This window comes from Amblyomma mixtum, chromosome 5 (assembly GCF_055824585.1).
Source record: "Amblyomma mixtum isolate Tamu chromosome 5, ASM5582458v1, whole genome shotgun sequence".
In the NCBI taxonomy this organism is placed as follows: Eukaryota; Metazoa; Arthropoda; class Arachnida; order Ixodida; family Ixodidae; genus Amblyomma; species Amblyomma mixtum.
This window is the reverse complement of record NC_143016.1, coordinates 153,291,695-153,299,022: the sequence shown is the minus strand read 5'-3', so window position 1 is coordinate 153,299,022 and position 7,328 is coordinate 153,291,695. Positions and strand designations below refer to the sequence as shown.

The 7,328-nt window shown below is 45.7% G+C and overlaps 1 long non-coding RNA gene across 1 annotated transcript; it reads left to right on the top strand.

Annotated features, from left to right (window-relative positions):
* The first annotated feature begins 694 nt into the window (after positions 1 to 694).
* On the top strand, positions 695 to 4,903 carry LOC149344183 (uncharacterized). Its single transcript, XR_016283178.1, has 2 exons — positions 695 to 4,001; positions 4,551 to 4,903. It is a non-coding gene; the product is annotated as an uncharacterized LOC149344183 (long non-coding RNA).
* The last annotated feature ends 2,425 nt before the right edge of the window (positions 4,904 to 7,328 follow it).

Here is a 7,328-nt window from a genome sequence, read left to right as displayed (position 1 = left end):
GGAACTGTCCAGGATGTTCGACACAACGTATATGAAACGAGCAACGTCTTACTGAGTGGGGAAGTGCGTGGTGGTGGAGGGAACGCGGCTTCGTACTTATCTGTTTTTTTCAGCAGCGTCTCCTTCCGCGGACGCTGTTGTCGCTGCGGCGCGCGTCTTTCTTTTCTTTTCTTCTGACCTCTTCATTCTCCTCTATATTAATTAGGCTAATTGATTAATTAAGCAATTAACTAAACTCAGTCCAACTTAGTTGCAGCATCACTATACGATCCCTTTGATTGGTTGCATGGTTACTAGCCAAAGTACAATTGGCCCCATTTGAAATTCGCGCACTGTGACGTCACGAGCATTTCGACCAATTGAAAAGCGTGACATTGGGGGCGGAGCTGGTTACGAGGCCGACGCCGACGCGAAACCCAGGAACGGACGCCAAAGAGCTGCGCTCTAAAATCCCGTTCTCAGTACCCGGTGTTGCAGGTTGGGGCAAGGAAGTATTTCAAGGAAACGATGAAGGAGCACAAAGTTGGTGTCAAAATTAGCGAAGCGCAGTGGCCAAGCACTGCGAGGCATGTGACCATAAGGTAGTGACGCAATCATGGTGCGCTGGAAACCAAGCCAAATACGTGCACATCTGCTGAACGCGCCAGGAGTGAAGCATGCTTCACTCCTGGCGCGTTCAGCAGATGCCAGAAAATATTAATCGCTGCCTCGGAAACGTTCGCCCTTCCTAGATTTGCAGTTTAGGTTCAGTGAAGTAGTTGCCAACTATATGTGTGTTTAAAAGCCAAGCTAGCTGCAACTCGCCCGCTGCCACAACTTGATGAAGAAGCCGAGTAAGGTTGCGGTGTTTTTTTTTGCAAAAACTCGGTTGGCATTCATTTCTGTCATAAATTTGCATCCGAAATCAACGTCGAACGCTTTCATTTTAATTGCTTAGCTAGGATTAAACGAGATGCCGCATATAAAGAGCTTCGATGCTTGCTTGCTTTGCTTTATTGTGCTTTGCTCTGCTTGCTTGCTTGCTTGGACACGTCGAACCGAGTATAAAATCACTAACCGAGCCTTGCTGAGCACGTCTCAGGCGGTCTGGCCGCACCTAAGCTGAGGAGAGCGACACATGCTTAAGCCTCTATAAGGTTTCTTCAGGGGCTAAGTGAGCATGTTTCTACTTTTAAAAGAGGCGCTTCTTCGGAATGGTGACACGCCTCTTATGCGCGAGGAAATCAATGGAACTGTGTCATGGTTCAGCCGCGTCTTTTCGACAGAAATCTCCAGAGATCACACTAGGACAAGCTCTGCTTGTAGCCGCTCTTACGAAAGTGTTTCGAGCAGAGTAAGATTGCTTTAGTTGACTTGAATTCTTCGTCACAGCAGCGAGCGGTTGCGCTGCGAGCTTGTGATCTTGCGGAAAACAGTGGAAGACGACACAGTCGCGGCCGTAGTTGTTCGTGGACACGAACGCAGAGTAGTACCTGTTGAATCTGATTCTCAAGGTCGGCTGACACACTTTGTACGTCACAACGCACGCAGTACGAGGAACAACGCATGCAGCACGAGAAACAACGCGCGCTGAAAGCGCGCTCGGGTGCGCCGAAGCATCCCCGGCTCCTCAACATGACGTCACGCTGGCCGACATGGACGAGGTTTCCCTCTCCGCTGTTCCCCTCTCCGGCGCTCGCGCGGGGCGCGGGAAATTTAAACATCGCATTTTTAATTGGTGATTGCGCCACTGTTTTAGCCAAAATCGAAAAATTAATTTCACAGACGTGATCAGCAATGACACTACTTCAAAACCCTAGAAGGTTAGCTGATTCGAAAACCGCCTCAGTATCCCTTTAAGTGGCATGAATGGTCAACTTTATTTTGGTGCTTGTTCATGTAGATGCATATTTTTATACAATGCTTTGTATTTGCAGTGACTTTGTTGCATGACAAGACTTGAAAATTTCAACATTTTTTAGTTTTTCCTGTTCGGCTACAGATGTCTTTTGTTTTCTAAAATGAATTGGTAATTCACTGTACCTGCTCATAATTTTGTCCAGTTCCTCAAAGGTCCCGGCCGCGGCGGCTATAATTTCTTTGGAGGAGAAATTCTAGAGGCCCGTGTACTGTGCGGTGTTAGTGCACGTTAAAGAACCCCAGGTGGTCGAAATTTCCGGAGCCCTCCACCACGGCGTCTCTCATAGCCTTAGTCGCTTTGGGACGTTAAACCCCATAAACCAAAACCAACCAACCAAGTTCCTCAAAGGAACAACGGTGGTGCAATGTGCGATTGTATTTTTTGCGATGTATATTGTAATTATCACGTATTCAGCATATGTCAGGTGTGATTGCTCAGAAAGATCTGTGGAGTGACTATGATAAATTGAGATCATAATAAGGGGCATGGTTATGGTGGCATATGCAGGTGTAAAGCACACAAGTTGACGCATCATTGGTTTGGTTTCATAATGAGGGATGAAGGATATGTTGGAAACAGGATGTTGTAGGTGAACATAAAAAAAAAATGAGAAGCATGGGTATGTCCAAACATATGCAGATAAGTGGTGGAGGCACACCTTTCGGAGAAGTTGTCAGTGGAGGCATTTGAGGACAACTTAAACTATAGTCTGATGCAACTTAAGTCTGCAGTAAAGCTCCGCCCACATTCAGCCTCCGCCCACAGAATTCCTCCACGATGAAAAAGTAGTCCACTGGATAAATGTTTCTTGTTTTCTAAACAAGAAGCTCATCACAACAAAAAAATTATGACTCAAATTTTGATACATGGATTGGTTGACGTAGTCAAACATGAAAAAGCTGATTTCGTTTTCTGTTGCAATTAGCCACCGGAGTAATACAGGACGCCGCGGACTGCGGCCTAGTGTTGGGAACTGCTGTTTTTTTTTAACTTATATCTTACTATATGAGGTTTTAGCTGCAAGTCTGACATGGAGTCCCGGCTGTTCCTTTGACCTCCTTGAAGTCAGTAGTACAGCGTGCAGTGCCTGTGTGTAACTCTTCATTTTACCCTGATAATGTGAGGGGCGTACACAGCCTGCAAAAGTATGGCTGTAAACTAAAGCTATCTCTTTCATTTTCTTCAAACGTTCTGTGTTGTGTTAGTGTTATGTGCCGCCATCACATGGCTTGTGTTTTCAACAATTTGCTGCCTTACCACCAGAATTGACGTGCGAGGACTCCCATTTTTGCTGTTTGTGTCGTTTGGCGTTGGTCAGTTACACCTAATAAACTAAGTGACACTTTGCAGGCTACGCCTCGTCCCTCCTTGCCGGCCTCGTCGCGTCTCATTTTACGCAGCGACATAGCGTGTCACGTCGGAACCAGCAGTGATTTTCTGTAAATGAGCTTTATGAACGGCACCAGCTGCATAAATCTGCTTTTTGTTTTTCGGCAGTCTTATTACCAAAATGACGTGGAGGTAGCAGGACCACAGTATTGCAGAATTCGAGGTGCGCAAAAGCACTAGCTGATAATTTAGACCTGTAAAATTGGCATCAACCTGACGGGCCAACGCTGCATCGCTCAGGAAGAATATGGGGAAAATTTTTTTTTTTTCTATATCGCCTCGCAAGGATCACTTTCATTCATAGGTAAAGGTAGTAAAGGCAACAACCAGCGTATCTCAGTGGAAAAATGCAAAAAAAAAAACCCTTGCAGTGCGCCTTCAGAGTTGTGCTGTTCAATAAAATAAGGCAGTTTCGGAATCACTGTAAAGAAAAAATGTACTTCCGCGTTGCGAATTTACGAGCCTGTATCCATCGAGGGTCAAGACTGGCCACAAGCCTAGCACAAATCCGGTAAACGAATTCAAATATGGCGGAGCAGTAGCGGCGCCGAGTTTTATTTGCATTAACTGCTCTGGTTAAGAGCAAAAGCTGTCGTGGACTTTGCGAGTATTGAGCGAGTGTGTCTACTGTTACCCAGCTGGTGGCTCAGGATTAGAGCACCGAGAGGATGGAATGCGAGCGATTGTGATGACGGTGGTGGCGGCTGTCAACGTGAGTGATGTAGAACGTAAAAAATCCTTGGGTGGCATGCTGACAACTTTGCGATGCGTTTGCACTGCTTATTCTTAGTAACTGCTTATGTTATTCAAACTTGAATTCCTTACGTGTTATCATTCTTCATTCAAGCACCAGTGCGGCCGCCGTAGCTGGCGCGAGTGCTGAAAGCAGACTGCGGAACGCATGAGAAGAGTTAGCATGTCGAAGTGTGCTCTGCATTTTGGTCGCGCCTATGCAGCGGGTTCACCGAAGGAATCATTCTACGATGCCTGTTTAGCGTTGAAGCACTGCACATATCTGGTCTGACCGCTACCCAATATGCTAAACTTATGCAGTTTATGGATTGCAGCAAAAAAAAAGGAGGCACCTCTCTCGTTCTTTGCAATCGTGTGGCCGTTTTTGCTTTGCCTGCATGAATTGAGTAGTTTTTGGCGCTTGATATTTTGCGTCTTTTACTGCCCGTCGTGGTAGCCCAGATTTGCATGGAAGCATTCCAATATTGCACTGCTGTTGTCAATGTATTGAGGTACTTGCCTCTTGCAGTATGGTGCCCGGGTTGCTTCCCAGAACTTGAGAGACGAGGCTTGAAGGTGAAGAGAGCACGTTGAGCAAACCGTTCTTGTAGGATGCCACGGTTTGTAGCCATGTACCGCACAACACTGCTTGACAATAGATCATGTCTGCACTATCAACCGGCTGGTAGAGAGATGCAGTGAAACCAACCCCTTTATATAGCAGTCATATATTTTGAGAAAGCTAACTGTTAACCAGCAGTCATCAAGACGTTGCGGAACCAAGGTGCAGAAGAGGCATATGCGAAAGTACTGCAAGATATTTACACTGGCTGTGCAACTAAATAGGCCCCATAGAGAAAGCAATAAAAGTTGAATAAAGAATGATGGTGTACAGTAAGACAATTTCTCCATTGTTCACTTGCATGCAAGAATTATTGTCGGAACACTCGGGGAAAACAATTAATGGACAATATCTTAGTATTCTGCGATTTGCTGACAACATTGCCTTGCTAAGGTCACAAAGTCTCTCCTGACGGACAAGCTTGTGCATCGTCCAAGTGACCAAAGGTAAGCATCACGTGCACCAAAACAGCATTTCAGCTTGCCACTGGCAGGGTAAAGTACTGTACCACCTCGGACCATTTTTGCTTGCAATGCATCCAGACCACTTTTTTGGAATGTGCTTCAGTTTGTGTGTAGTAGCGGCTTATTTGCAATTCAACTGCTCTATAAGTTGTTTAAAAGGGTTATAGAACTGCGGTGGTGGACCAAAACTTTCAGAATTCAACTACCCTGCTGATGTGTGAATCAACATACTGACATGGTTACGAATATCTTACAGCTAACTCAAGGTATGAACCTTCCAATTGCATCACAAAGTTTTGTTCTGCAGTTCATCGAACTGCCATACACAACTGAATCATAGGAAATATATTTGCTTAGCAACATCTCAAAATCAAGTTTGGTGGCTTCATTGCTCTTTCACAACTTAACATATAGCTCTGTATTTCACCCTTGTGGCAAAATACAAAAAGATGCACAAGGCCACTTAGCATAGCAGTTGTAAATCAGTTTATTGTCTTGTATAGGTGTATTTGCAGAATCCTCCCGGTGCATGCTTGGCAAGTAGGCGGGATCCTGCTGAAATCAACACCTGTTGGTCCACGGGTGCAAGCACCATTCTTATCACACTAGCCTCAACTGCACCTATGCCAGTCATGGGGAATTAACTGCAGGCATAATGAATCAGTTTTTTCACGGTTTTTCCTGCTAACAGCGTCTTGCAAGTGACTGCACAAAATGCAGAGGAGCAGGGCCCGACTGCGATAGGCGCTTCCCTATCCGCCACCTGGGATCTCTAGCAGGCAGGTTCTGCCGAGAGAAAAATGTGTGCTGGTTTGGCTTAACCAGTCTTTGTTCTGCATATGATGTTGGTTCCCAAGCTGACCATTGGACAAAGGATACATGTCTGGGCACGTCCAACTATCTGCAGCCGGGTGGACAGCAAGCCCCCCAGAAGTGTGCCGGACTCCTGCTATAAAAAAAGCACATCACTTTCGAGAATAACTGAACAGCAATGATCATACCTCGCCACACAGGAAGCTACGGAGACACCTCATTTGTGTTCAGTAAGGCGTCTAAAATACTTGTGTGCCTTTGATTTCAGCAGGTACTACAAGTGCTGCATCTGGTTGTGCCAGGCACAGCACTTATCCAGGTACATGGTACAGCAAGACCTCGAGACGACTGTTCGAGCAGCACACATGAATACCTACGGTTCAGAGCACACCACTGCAACAGAAAGCCTAGTAAGACATGATGTTGGGCTAGTCGGTTCATGGTTAGAGCGAAACAGAAAGCCTAGAGCCACACTGCACTATTACTTCATGCCTGGTTCTGCCAACAGAAAAAATACTGCAATGGTAGCTAACACCGAAGCCACCTACCTGAAGACCTGGAGATGACTAGTTTAGCAACACACACACTACCAGCATCCAGAGCAGACCACCACTATGCATGACACACTATTTATGCCGCAGAACATTTAACAAGGGCAGCCTGCAGGAGAAGCAATGGACTACATTTCCTGCACCATGTGTGATAACTGCACCAAACACTAAAATTTATGGTTGCTATCGGTATGAATGACGAACCTCCGCATCATTCAGAATGATGCGAAAGCCCTGCAATGCGAAAGCCCTGAGGCTAAAATAAATGAAATGTGTTTCAAGTAGTCCTGCTGCAAAACCGCAGGTGCTGGAAAGCGCGTAGACGCAGCAGATGCAGAGGTGCGGTGCTTTCTGGGTCAATAATCTGGCTGCTTCTCCAGGTTTTTCGTACTAGCAGTGTGTTTCAGTAGTGATGGCTGCTTGCCTAACATTTGCTTTGCAGCTTGGGTAGCATTATGAACATTCTTTTTGACTACTTGTACCAGTGATGTGTAGAAATATTACGCGACGTCATTACAGAGTCCTGACAATGAGGGGGTGGCCGTTTGATGCCCGGCGTAGCCGGTAAGCAAACGTAGTGAATGAGACAGAGGCGTGCTACGAGGTAACAACAAAACAACATTTATAGTTCAACTGAAGAATGCGGCTGCTTTCACAGAAGCGTAATATACATTCTACAAAACAATGTCAGAAAAAAAATAGCATTAAATACACTGAATTAAGTTATACATTGAATATGTCTACACAGGTCAGAACACAAGTGAGAGTCCAATTAGCTACAGTCGATAAAAGTTCAGAAGGGGAACAAACACACAGTCAATCGGGGAGCGCGGCTGCAGTCCATCCTCAAGCACGCA